General features: G+C 34.6%; 1 long non-coding RNA gene across 1 annotated transcript; it reads left to right on the forward strand.

Moving 5' to 3' along the window:
• Positions 1-533: 533 nt before the first annotated feature.
• On the forward strand, positions 534-3,849 carry LOC121954019. The gene is made up of 4 exons (XR_006106534.1): positions 534-712; positions 1,114-1,211; positions 1,315-1,496; positions 3,676-3,849. It is a non-coding gene; the product is annotated as an uncharacterized LOC121954019 (long non-coding RNA).
• The last annotated feature ends 11,033 nt before the right edge of the window (positions 3,850-14,882 follow it).

Genomic DNA, 14,882 nt, shown 5'->3' on the forward strand with positions numbered 1-14,882 from the left:
CCTGGATCATTGACTCCTACACTAACATCATTTAACAAGTATTCCACAACAACAACAAAAACTGCCACGAGTATTGTTACTACTACCAGGCAAGCACATACCGTATATTATATTATTATTTTTTGTCTATGGTGACAAAAGCCAATATTGGGTGTGGGTGTCCTCATAATTTATATATATGGTATATATATATATTGATGGGTCAATGACATGACATGCAACTTTTTTGTCACTCCGAGTCTTCAAAAAAAAAAAAAAAAATAAAATTTATTCATTGACATCTGTCACTTCATTCTATAAAACCTATTTATTTTCATACATTTTTTAGTTAATTCAAAAAAATAATTATTTATTTTATGTTTTGGCTTCTCACAATCTTGAAATGTCAGGTGGTGCAACTGTCCAAGCAAGTGAGCAGCAGGCTAAGAAAACTATAAAAAAAAAAAAATGTAATATTAATAATGATAAATTCAAAATAAAATACTTTGGCATTGTTTTATGTTTTAAGTCTTTTGGAAAATGTTTTTTTTTTCTCATATTAATAGTTGTAAAGCTTTTAAAATAACTGCTAAACTTTTGTCCGGCAATTAACATTTCCTAAATGTCAGGGTGGCGCAACCATAAACATTGGACTTTTATTTTGAAGTGAAGAGACAATAGCTGTACACAGGATGTTGCATCAGCCAAGAGACCCTTGGGACTAAGCTAAAAGGTTTGTAGATCTCTGTCAAATACTGATAAAAATAACTACTTTTAACTTATATGTAGGCTGGTACGCTTTCCATGTCAGGTGGTACAACCAGTGTAAAAGGATAGAAACATATTATTTAATCATAAAACTCTTCATTTTTTAAGAAAAGTGGTCTGTTTGAACTTCATGACAAGGGTAGAAGCTAATGCTAGCTAACAAACGATAGCCTGTTTAATTTGATAGTTGCAATTGTCAGGTGATGCAACCAGTTAGTCAGGTGGCACAACTGCAAGGAATGTCACTATATAATGCTATTCAAAGCTCGAAGATTATCCATGAGACTTTTAAAATGTTTACTAGTTTTTAAATTTAAAGATATTATACACTTTAAAACATTTTACATGATAATTTGTACATTTTAGATGCCACTATCAACTAAAGAAAAATCAGCACGACATCGGGCACGCATTAAAAATGATCCAGCTGCAAGGGAAGCATATCTGGCAAAAAGAAAAGAGAGGTAATTAATCACAAAAGTTCATTTTACAGTTATTATTATTATATTACAACTTTCAGTTTCTTAAATGGGAATTTGTCAGTTTACTAGTTCTTGTGTTTTATAGTTATCAGAGGAGGAAGAGAGAGGGAAAGATTGTGAAGCCCCCCATCAGCCAACTGTCTAAGCAAAAAAAAAAAAAAAATGAGGCAACAGTGGAGGCAAGATCGGAGAAAGCACAGGGAGCGTAAAAGGGGGCCATGGAGGAAATCTTGAATTTCACACCAGCGATCACCAGTGATCTAAATGGTAGGTTCATCATGGTGAATTACGAAGGTCAGCCATTTGTGGGGCAGGTCCTTCAAGTGGTTGGGGAAGAGATTGAGGTGAGCTGCATGCAGCAACTGGGAGGAAAAAATGCATTCACTTGGCCCCCAACGTGCTGACATCATTTTTTTCTACGCAGCTGAAGTGCTCAAAGTGATTGCAGAGCCAGAGCCTCTCAATTCACGACACACACGTCTAACGCATTCTGACTGGGAATACTTCAATACACAAAAACTGAGTTGAGATACTGTCTACTAATGTTGACCCAACAACTCAGAAAATGTTCCGGTTTTGTTAAATGATACTTCATTGTTGCCATTTAGAATAGTGTTATAGTTAGTGTTGTATCGAATGTAGTCTTATGTGAAGTGTTGTTGATGGGTTAGGGCTAGTCTATATCTCCCCGGGGTTAGTCTATGTTTAAGAAAACTTAAATAGAGACACATGTTACTATTTGAAATGAAAATGCATTTTTTTTTCCAGCATATTTCATGTCATAACTAATGTTGTCAGGTGGTACAACCAATATTCGTCAGGTGGTGCAACCAAGATAAAAAAATGATAGTTAAAATGACCAAATGGTTTCTAAATGTAATTTTTGTAGTTATTATATTGAATATATGAATTTGTGTATTTATGTAATTATTTTCCTGTCTTTGAAAGTAAAATGTGATGTTAACGTACTTATAACCTGACCTACAGAATTAAAAAATCTGAAATTATTGTAAAAAAAAAAAAAAAAACCCACAATGATAAAATAAAAAATGTGTTACCAAGTGTAGACACTCTGAAGGATAGTTACCAAAGATTTAATTACTAGGAACTAGGAATGTATATATATTTTTATAAATATTTGGTTGCGCCACCTGACATTTTTCTTGTGAAGTTAAAAAACTGTTAAAAAATGAGTAAAAACAGTTAGAAAAATTATTCAATAAAATGAAACTTGTTTAAACACATTGTTCCCGACTTAAAAATATGCTTGACATCTATATTGAAAGTACTTTTAAAAAAATCCTTTTTAGAAGCTGTTTTTGTCATTGACCCATATATATATATGCTGCAAAATGCAGTGTAAGAGGTCAAGACTACACAAAGAAGCTCAATAACAGGTTCTCTGTGGAGTTTTTTTTTATAACTAATCTATTTTTGTTTAACAAATTATCTGCAGTCTATCATCTATTCCCTAAATACATCTTTATGTCAGAACAAGCATTCCCTCTGACAATGATGACATAGGTTTACATGGTGTGGAGCTGTTTATCAAATCTCCAGTTCTGTTGCAATTCATACAGTATCCACATGACACCCACACTAACCTAATGGAAATATTGGCTCATACCTTGACAAAAAAAAAGGCAGACTGCAGGATTAGCAGTCAAGACTTGTGAACTACTGACGTCTTGTGGCTGACATTGATCTCACTGCTAAAACCGCCTCATCATCCACCACCACAAAGGAGGGAAAAAACTCACCACCAATAAACCCAAATTCAGCCGCTGATTAAGAGAACGCAAGGAATTGAGAGAGGTCAGCGGATTGTGGTCTGTGAAGACATTTCTTGGAGACCCTGCGAAAGGCTTTACTTCTAACCCAAACCCACCTTCTAAATTTATTTTTGATGACACTTTTTAAGGAAAGTGGAGGCAGACAACAAGAGTTATGACATTACCCTTTACTACATTTTTTTTCTGTTTCTAATTTATTTTAGAAAGGGAGAGAGAAAGAGTTACTTATCTTTATCCTAAATGTACTACAACTAATCTATTACCTACACTTAACACTTATCATTATCCTAAAAACTTATCAATACATATCAATGGCTTCGAGTTAATATGACCTCTTTACAACCCAGACTTATTACTTATCTGTAACCTTAACTTATCAGTATTTATCAATACCACATTTTTATTATTGCTCATTTACAGCCTAAAACTTATCACTTATTGATACCTCAACTAACTTAACATCATCTAAACTTAACAGTTATATAGGTCCTGAATTTACCAACCTAAAGTTATCAGAACTTCCAAAAACATATTACTAAAGGGAGGAATATAAGAGCTGTAGAAAGAGATTTAGTAACGTGTGCTTGTGTGTGTGTGTGTGTGTGTGTGTGTGTGTGTGTGTGTGTGTGTGTGGTGGTGGAATTGCCACTAAGTATACTTTACCTGATGGTGCAACGAAGCACGCCCTTTACCTGTGAGGAGTTTTACAGCTGCACACTGTAAGGAAAAGTGACCCACCAACCCCAAACCTGCACCATCACTCATCTGCAATGGGAATCCAAGCGGCCATGTTTTCGGTCGGCCTGCCCAACTCGGAGAGTGTTGCCTGCACGCCCCCAAGTACAAGTTGCCAGGTCTGCAGCATCACTCCTGCTCCTTCCTCCCTCCTTGCAGCGGGCCAGAAGCAGATGGCTCGTGGCGTTCCAGCTGCTCCCCCGGTTCCTCCGTCTCCATTCAGCCTCCTCGCACGAGGCTGTTAGAGAGAGGGGCAGAGGAGGAAAAGGTACAAACAAGTCAAACAACTTCAGTGAGAAGAATGAGACAAGTCATTTGGGTTGTGGCAGGTCCATGAGGTCACTCTGACAACAGAAGACCATTCACAAGTCGGTCGTGTTTTTTTTTTTTTTCAAGGACATAAATACATCCACGTCAACTTTCTCATGTTCAAAGTCTGTGCACTAAAAATGCCGACTGGGATTCTTCAGTTAGTCATTTCCTGTATTGTGCTGGAGAGGATACTTCTCAATCTGAAAGACATTAAACATCGCAAATACTACTGCAATACAAAATTCACATGTACTACAAAGTGTTTGCTAGAACCTGTGTTAAAATTCACAGTTTTACCTTCTGATAAAGATATTTTCTTCTGTCTTGATACTGGCCTGTTTCCAGCTTCAGAGAGTCAAATTCCTGTGGCAGCAAACCTCCTGCGCCTGCCGTCCACTCATCATCATCCATAAACCATTATTATTAAAATAACATTTAAAATGACCTTGCTAGAAAATGCTGTCCACTTTTTGTTGCAATAATGTCAGGATTTAAGATTTGCCATTAAATAGAGTCAGCTAGCAAGTGTCATTTTAATCACTCAAAGCGACAGTAAGTGCCTGTAAAATATATAAAGCTACCTCTATGTTTTGGACAGTGCTGCTCGCTAAAAAGAAAGAGATAAACAAGAGTTTAAATTTGTTGGAACATGGTTAAATTATCACATTAATCAATATATATATATATATATAAAAATAGTTTTCAGACATTATATTAACAAAATGACTGTAAGATAAAAGTAGAACAGAGTCAGGGTTGGAAATTAACTCAAATGTGGATATCAAAATCTAGCAGCCTCTCCATAGATTACCATTGTTTTTTTGTCTGACGATGAGAAAGCAAATCTAGCAGCCCTTTGTATATTTTGCCAGCATTTGGCTGGTGGCTGGTGCTAATTTCCATCCCTGGAGTGTAGCCAGCAGCGAGCGTCCTAAAGTCTATTTTAGATTTTCACCAGATTTTGTTATTGTTTTTTTGCACCTTGTTGACTACAATCTTTAGAGTTTATGTTTTTGCTTTACACTGCATTCTTTAAATCAATATATATATTGATTATATATAGTTAAGGACTTAACTCTGTGTTAACTTTAGAGATACCAGTGTTATTAAATCTTATACTTACATTTGATGGGGTTTGTTTTCTTACAGCGAGTACTTTTAAAGAAAAAGAGAAATAGAAAGTACTATTACTGCTTCAACATGTAAACAGTAGATGTTATATGAGACTGAGGTGACTTAACCTGATAATTAGAGTGGGTGTCCTGATATTTTGGGAATTAGATTGTTTTTTTGTTTTAATGAAACAGTAAAAGAAATGGCAGAGAGCTGAACTTATGATAACTCAATAACAGTAACAAGAGTAAATGAAGGAAAGGGTTTTGTAACAGGAGGCTGGTGCCACACTAACCCTAACCCTCTGGAAATGTGCTCTACATCCAAATACAACAAACCAACAACAATGTAAAACTGATCTGTAAACTTTTAAAATTGCTTGTTTTATTTCGCCTTTTATTTTTGTTAATACTTAGCCTGAACTTATTTTTAATTCAAACACTGAGATGTCAATTTAAATAAAGACTATAAACATATTTTGAAAGATATATTTCTTGTCCTTTTCTTGAGTAATTATAATAACCTAAATGGTGCTTTTAAGTTGAAAGAATAAATGGAACATTTCCTGGAGACCCTCCTGAAGCTTTCTTCTTTGACACTTTTCAAAAATTTAAACTTTTGAAGAAAGTGGAAGAGGATTAAACAGTTATAACACTTATCTTTACTATCTACATTTTTTTTGAAATAGGTAATTTGTAAGAAGACTTTTGATTTTCAAAGTCTTTTATACTTGTCTAAAAATGTCTTAAACACACCATTACTTATCTATAAACTCAACTCATCATTTATCTATAACTCCTTAACTAATAAATAGTTTAAAATAAAAAAAAAAATACCATTACTTATTGATAACCCAAACTTAACAAATGTCCATATCCTAAACTTAAACAAAACTTATTAATAATCACACTAATACTTATGAATTTTGAACAATTTTCTTTCAACTTTTATGGCATGACATTTATGGCACTGTGTACTTTTTGCACCTTACTGATAATCTGTATTTATAAAGAATTTGGAATTTCTTTGCACTTTACATATTTGACTCTTTCCTACTTTTCAATGCAACTGCTGCAAAAATTTTCCCTCTGGAGAAAGTACAATTCATATAACACTTATCTTTTAATTAATTTTTTGTTTTCAAAGTTTCAATAACTGTTTACCTGTAATACATATTAGACTTATCTATAATCATTTTTTTATCTATTTCATTATGTTATGGGAATGATTTGTAAGGTAAATTAACAACAAACCCCATTGTTCTCGATATACCCAACACATTTATGGTATTTGTTGCTTTGTCTTGTTATTTATAAAATAATTGGTTTTATAGCACAGTTTTTGCCCTAGTTTTGAATATTCTTTTTTTTTCTGACTTTACGTTATATTTTCATTAATAATGTGCTGCAGTGTAAAATATATAAAATATACAGTCAAACAAAAAAAAATGACTACACCTCCATCAGAAACAATGGAAGGAGGAGCTCTGGGAGTAAGCCAAAACTCAGAAATTATGTTCAAATTAAAGAAAATCACTACACAGAACCTTATTTAACAAAAAACTTAAGAAAGGGGACAGAGGCCCCTGTGTGCTCAGTTAAGACTGGTAGCTTGCCTCTGGGTGTGATATGTTGAGTTGGCTATTTAAGGACAAGATTTACGCCTTAGCCAGATTCATTGAAATGCATGGACATTACTCTCAGAAAACACTGTATCCGGTATAATTGTCTATGACTGGTTTGTATATTAAGAAATGCTCCTTGTATAATATATATTTTTTCTGTGGACGTATTAGAAAGGGCTACGCGACCATCTTTGTATTGTTTTTGTTCTGCATTGTTATCGGCACAATTAAGTCACAACACTTAAATTAACTAATCAATTGATAAATCAATCAATTATGATCAATATTACATGTACTATTATGCACAGATTACTTTTGTGTTTTCCTCAGTTCAGTGTAAGCTGTTTTCTGTGCTGGTGAACTCGCTCTAAAGTCTCAGTAACAGAAGCAAAGGGCTTTAGGAGGGTCCAACCCTCCCTAACCCAAACCCTTTGGCAATGTTCCATCCAAATATCTGCTTCCTGTTTGTTCAAAAATGCAAGACTTGATACCAACCAGGGAAGAAAATGCCAGAAGCAAAGCAGCCAATCAAAGTGGTTTTTACAAGTTTCAGCCACAAGAGGTCAGGAGTGCTCGGTACAAGCTCCATAACAGGTTCCCAGTGGAGTTACTGGTCACTGGTGGAACTATGGAGCATGTTTTGATCACTGGGCTCCAGTTTAGTTTGTGTCTTGTGCTCTACTAGCATGTGTAAAAGCACTTATATGTACGTGAGTGACACCATACACATTTCTATCGTCCAAAAAAACAAATCAATTCATATTACTGACCTGTTGTGTAAACATGGATGTAAAAAAGTGCAAATTCACTACAATCAATTATTCAGTTCCCAAATATATCTCTAATATCCAAATTTACATTCTCTGTGATGATGGGATGACTGAGGGTGACAAGACTGGAGCTGTTTATTTAGTCTCTGAGTCAGCTGCACAGCTCAGTATCCTGATGACTTTCACAATAAACTGCTAAGATTGAACTCTACTCTGACAAAAGAGTGCAGGCTGTGATATTAGTGAATGAGACCTGTGAACTCCTGACCTCTTGTGGCTGAAATCAGACTAACATCAGATCAAATACACATCAAATTTGTTGCATCATGGGAAATGATTTCTGTTCAGTCATGACATGAACATAATGCAGTGTAGAAAAACAGCTGTAGCCAGTAGACCCTAAAGTCCTTTGACTCTCTTTTTGAAGTCAATCTTCAGGTTTCTATTTTGTTTTTTGTAGTTTTTTTAATTACAATTTTCTTCATGTAAACTAATCTCAGATTGATGACGTATGTCCCAGTAACACGGAACAAGGTTTTGAAATTATACAGATCTAATTCTATTATTATTAGAATAACAAAAAATATCATATTATTAAACCCTTTGGTAATGTTCTATCCAAATATATCTGTTTCCTGTTGTTCACACACTAGTTTTACAATCTCACACCGGTCTGTACTTTTTACTGTCTTTAACAGAAAAAAAAATCATTATATAAAATCTTTTAAAATCTAATTTATAGTAAAAAAAAAAAATTGATAATATACTTATTATTATTTTATTAAGACATTTTACACTCTATTTTTAAAGATGTTAAATAAATGCTTAAATAAAAAAATATGTGTAAAGAAATTAGGTAAGTTTCATTAATGATGTATATGCTAATGCTTTTTAATTGTTTTTGTAGATGGGTTGTAACTACTGAGTGACAGTTACAGAAGTAACAGAAGAAAAACGCTTTGAGTGGGTCTAACCCACCATAACCAAGACTTATCATGACTCACCGTACCAGTACGTCACAGTAATAAGAGTAAGAGAAGGAAAGAGCTTCAGGAGGCTCCGCCCACCCTAACCCTAACCCTTTGGAAATGTTACATCCAAACATGGTTCTTGTTGTTTAGATGATAATTTTTGCTATCATATGCTTAGTCTGTAGTTTCTGAAAATTGTTTTCAATTAATCATCAATAAAAATGAAAAAATAAATTTATTTCAACAAATTAATTTAATATTGTAAATAACGTGACTTTGAAGAATTACATCAACTACAGTGAAAAGAGATTTTGAATGAATGAAACATTTCCTGAAGACCGTCCTGAAGTCTTTTCCTTCTTTTACACTTTTTAATCAATATGTTTTAATATATACATTTTTTTTAAATCCAAATTAAGTTAAAGATTTCCTTTTACCTGCAAAAATCCTAAAGTTTTTAACATATATATGTACATTTGTGAGGAGTTTTTTCCTTTTTTTTTAAAGAAATGGCAGAGGAGACTTATGATAACTCAGTAACAGTAACAAGAGTTAGACAAAGAAAGGGTTTTAGGAGGGTCCCCCCACCCTAACCCTGACCCTCTGGAAATGCTCCATTTAAATTTAACAAACCAACAACAATATGAAACTGCTCTGCAAACTCTTAAAATTGCGTTCAACCTATTTTTAATCAAAAAGTGGAAAAGAAATTTTAAATTTAAATTTAAAAAAGACTACAAAACAAAGAATTGTATCTTGAGTCTTTTTTTTAACATTAAAATAGCCAAGACATAGCTTTAAAATTAAAAAATGAATGAAACATTTCCTGGGGACCCTCCCAAAGCCTTTCAGTCTTTTTTATTTTTGAAAACTGAGATTTAATTTTTAAAACAAAGATTATTTTTCAAAGAAAGTGAGAAAAAAAGATTTTGAGTCATTTTAATAAATCTACAAATAGCTTTTTGAAACTGAAAAAATACTGGAAATTTTGAAAGCCTTATAAGTAGTTACTTATATCCTAAAATGCTTTAATTTTTGTTTATTGGAATGACCTAAACTTAAAGACAAAAGATTAATTATCTCAAATCTTATCATGATGTATTTACAACCTACACTTTTCTAACTTGTCAATATTTATACTTAACCTTACTTAGTATTTACAACCTAAACTTATATCACTTATCTCATAACCTAAAATAATCAATACTTATCAATATTAAACTTATTTAAACTTACCCTTAGTTACTTTAGTTCTTATCCAAAACTTATTAGTAAACTTTACTTACTTATATATATACTTATACTTGTCACAACTTACAAATCATAAACTTATACATTTCTTCTTATCCTAAACTATTAATATCAAAAACTTATATCTTGTTTACAACTAAACTTACAATTTGAAAATTTTGATAATACTTATCAATATTTAAAACTTACATTTCATTACTTATATTATCTTAAACTTATCAATATCTAAACTCATCTTAAACTAATCTAAACTTGTCAAAACTTACATTATCTCATATCTTATAAATAAAATCAACAGTTATCTAAACTCCTAAAGATACAATATCTTAAACTTATCACATTTATCTAAAACCTAAATTACAACTTATCATAAACATATTACTACTTATTAACATCTTATCAAACTTATCAATACATCTACATACAAAAGTTTTTTTTTGTTTTTTTTTTTTTTTTTTTAAAAAGCAGGAAAATAAAGAGCTGTAGAGGAAGATTTATAAACGTGTGTGTGTGTGTGTGTGTGTGTGTGTGTGGGCGGTGGAATTGCCACTAAGTATACTTTACCTGATGGTGCAGTAACGCACGCCCTTTACCTGAGAGGAGTTTCACAGCTCCACACTGTAAGGAGAGTTAACCCACCAACCCCAAACCTCAGACATCACCTGAGACTGACTAGCAAGTGGAACCCATGTGGGCATGGCCACAGTAGGCCTGCCCAACACGGAGAGTGTTACCTGCACATCAAAGCGGCGGTCGCGAGGTCTGCGTCGCCCTCCGGCAGGTGGCTGGTGGCGTTCGGGGCGTCTCTGCGGCGCTCTCTCTCTCTGACTCGATGGCCCAAATGGACGCAGCTTTTAGAAAGATGGGCAGAGGGGAAAAGAGTCAGAAAAAGCTCCAACAAGTTCAGGAAGAAGAATGAGACGAGTCATTTGGGTTGAGGCAGGTCGTGGAGGTCACTCTGCCGACAGAAACACCACGACCATTCACAAGTCAGCCCTATTTTCTTGAAGGAAAAGTAATCCTCCACATGAACTTTCTCACGTTAAACCATGTGCTCGAAAAATGCCTACTGGAATTCTTCTATGAGTGATTTCCTGTATTTTCACAATCACTGTATTACTCCACAGAAGGCACTTCTCTGTGTGTGCACATTTACAGCAGAGTGTTAGGATGGACTACTTACTCCCGTCGGGGCAGCCTCCTGCTCTCCACCCTGTGGGCTGAGGTGGACGGCTGGGGGGTGGAGCTCCTCTCTGGCGGGCAGCTTCACCTGATGGCCGGAGGTGGACGGCTGAGGACTGGAGCTCCTCTCTGGCTGAACAGGGTGCACCTGTGAGCAGGGGGGGAAAAGAAAAGGTTTTCTAGATGTCTTGCAATAAAAACATGGATGATTTGGCACAGATTCACAAATGTCAAAACTCAGAATTTAAATTTTGCGTTCTTTTCTTATCATTCAGTCGAAAATCATTTTGAATTCAAGCCTACACCAACTAAACAGAATCAAACCCGAGTCTTGAGGCTCCTTTAAGATTCCCATCCTTACCTGTGAGCCAGAGGTGGAGGGCTGGGGTCTGGAGGCCGGGGGCTCCTCGCTGGATCCAGAGCTGCTGTCCTGCTCCCTCTTCCTCTTGTTGGTTGGCTGTTAGTGAGATGGACAGAGAGAGAAAAGGAAGGTTAGGTTAGGTTGAACTCTTTAAGTTAAATCCCTTTGAGACTGATGCAGTAGAGTGGCACAAATCAAACTGATCATCATGTTAGGATAGAGCAGGTCTGACTGTACTGACTTTGTATTTTTTATAATATTGCAGAAGTTACTTTTAACATATATCTACTCTCTCACAGCTCATCTCGTCTATTCTTCAGTTTGACTCTGTTACATTTCCCAAAACCACTTCTCTGTGCAGTATTCATGTGGCAGCATCTTTAGGGTCAAAATGATTCACTTAATTTTTGTGACCACAACCAAGTAAACATCAGGCTCTGCTTGTTCCAGTTTGTTTTTTACCATCAACTCTTTTCTCAAACCCTTACTTGTTTTCTTTTGTTTTTAATGTTGACAATTAACAGTAACTTATACTGCAATACAATCAAAAAGACAACGCCTCCCTCTGGGGGATCCTGAGGCGCTCCCACACCAGATGAGGAGATATATAATCCCTGTTCTGGCTCTAACCCTGGGTCTCCTACCAGTTTAATGTGCCCAGAAAACCTCTAACAGGAGGCACCCAGGACTGTCAGGACGCATCCTGATCAGATGCCTGAACCACCAAATGCATTGCTTTGATTTCTGTGGCTGTCAAACAAGACTTATAACAACGTTTAACATCACACATCTGATACAAAAACCACACAGTAATACAACTGTGCTGAACTGAGATTTAAAATACACTTGTTTATCTTCATTGCAGGAACCATCACAGTTATCAAGGCAACCCTCATGTCACTATCAGATAAACTGGTGGTTTGAAAACCACAAGTTATAGCATTACGAAGTAGCAATACGAAAATTAGATACTTCACTAACATCTTTTGAATAAATGATCAAATTAAACATTCAATTAGCGAAATCTTAGGAAAAAATCCTGTGATGCATAAAACATTTTATGTTCCAACAGTTTCATATCCATGCATGTTTTTTTTCTTGATAAAAACAGATGTTCACAATATGCTGCCCGCACATGCATGATTTTTTTTCTTGTCGTCATTAAAGATGCCAAAGAAAACATAATACTGTTATTTGCAAAATGAGCATTCATTTACCCAAAGTGGTGTTAAAATTTAGCTTACTTGTGCAGTTATTTTTGCAGACTTGTTTTGTCTATTGTCAAATTTCAGTTTTGTTACTTAATGTTTGTACTTAATGTACTTAATGTACTTATTAATAGCGACACTACAAATGTGAACTCGAGCCTTCCACCTTTAAGAATTTGAGTCGACTTAAATAAAAAGCCTCAGAAGACTTTAACAGAGTTTAAAATTTAAAACCCCTTTCTTTTTACACTGTTGTAATTATTTCATGTTAGGGTTAGACTGAAATATGATGAACAGAAACAAGAATTCGAGCGACAATTAAGTTAGAAAACAAACTTTACACAAACCACCATGGGAATATCTAAAGAAAAAACTGCAAAAAGCATTACATTTATTTAAAAGTTTTATACTTGTATTTTACTTATATTCTCCACTTAGACCCTTTACTGGTCCGCGGTTGTTTTTGCAGTTGAAGCTTTAAGCTAGCAAGTAACTTTGTCACCTGCTAGCTAAAATAAAGTTAGCAAACAAACTTTACTAAAAAGACCATGTGCATATCTAATGAAAAAAAAAACATTACATTTATTTAGAACTGTTATATACTTATAGTTTCCATAATGAAATTGTACATCATTCAATAGTGCCTGGCGGTTGTTTTTGCATTTGAAGATTTAAGCTAGCGAGTATGGAACTTTGTCTCCTGCTAGCTAAAATTAGGTTAGCAAATAAGCTTGACTTGAAACAAGCATATTTAATGAAAACAAAACTGCGAAAAGCTTTAAAACGATTTAAAATGGTTATTTCTTACAGTTTTCGGTGCAATTTAAGTCAGTCACTGGTCCTTTGCGGTCGTTTTTGTGGTTGAACGTTTTAGCTAGCCAGCCTGAACTTTGTTAATGCTAGCTAAAATTAGGTTAGCTAACAAGCTTTGCTCGACGAATAAAGGCAAAACTAAAGAAAAGTTTCAATTTATTTATGACGGTGCATATTCTTACCTTTTCCATGGTGAAAAGTAAAACTGGTATCCGTTTCTGGTGTCTTTGGGGTTGTCGCTGTGGTCTTTGGTTTTATCTCGCTAGCTCAGTACTTCTCTCTCTGAAATCAGGAGTGAAATGGTGCCGAATGTTAGAACCTCCAGTATATATATGCATTCCATAGAATCCCAGAATCCCACATCAAAGCAACTATGATGACGCGCTATTGATGTTTTTTTGCGTATTTTTATCTGAACACCACAGAGGTTTCACAATAATTGTACAAATGATTCCCTCACTAATATAAAAATATTTTACAGTAACACTGTGTGTTGCATACAATCGTTAATATATGTGTTGTTCAACATGTTGTCTCGTGCTGCATTCAGACACCTTTGGTTATTAGAGACCAGAGAAGAAAAAGAGAGGAAGTGTCAAGAAATCTTTATTCATGATTATTATAATAACATATTTACAGTTGTTTTTAAGGAAGAAAACATAAATCAGCAACAAGAAGATGACCTAGAAAAGGAAAAAAATAAGGAAAAATAAAATAAAAAATAAAATAGTCAATGAAAAAAAAGGGCTAATGTACACAAACACATACATATTACATTTCTGGACATTTCCCCAAATTTTAAAATGTTTTAATTATTTTATCTCTCTTCTTTTCTAATCTTCAGGCTTTTTTCATCTTGTCACTGTCTAGTATTTTTTTGCAAAATTAGGAGACAAATCTTACTTTCTCATGAGGCATCTCTTGCTCACTGCCATGTTACAAACAGAGTAGATTTGTGCTATTGTATTGTCTTTTTCCATCCTGGTTCAGCATCACTGCTAGCAGTGCATTGTCTTCAAGTATTTTGAATTCCCATCTCTTGGTCACAGATGTTAGAGACTGGTGATCTGAATTTTGTCAGATGGACTTTAGAGCTCCAAAAGTATCTTTTTGTGCAGTGTGCTGTATTGTTGTGACCAATCAATCAAAGGTGTGTCAATGTAGGTATTTCAAAACATTTAATCAAAATTAGAGATGGATGATATTGGATTTTTTTTCAGATACCCAATATGCTGATATATAACAACTCAGTTGGCCGATAGTCGATACCAATATGGGGACATTAACAGCATATTATGCATACTCTTAATGTAAAGGCCAACCAGCAGATGGAGCCATAAATGCAAAAGTGCAAAATAAGAAAAATAGCTTATCTTATATATCATAGCAGCTCAGTCTCTTACACTGCAATAAAAAGCTTTCTCACATTCGACATCACATTTGATCTCCCACTGCTCTGCTATAAAAGCGTCAGTTCAAACAAATGACGGAGGAACAGAATCTCACTTACCTTTCACAGT

This window comes from Plectropomus leopardus, chromosome 14 (assembly GCF_008729295.1).
Source record: "Plectropomus leopardus isolate mb chromosome 14, YSFRI_Pleo_2.0, whole genome shotgun sequence".
Taxonomy (NCBI): domain Eukaryota; kingdom Metazoa; phylum Chordata; class Actinopteri; order Perciformes; family Serranidae; genus Plectropomus; species Plectropomus leopardus.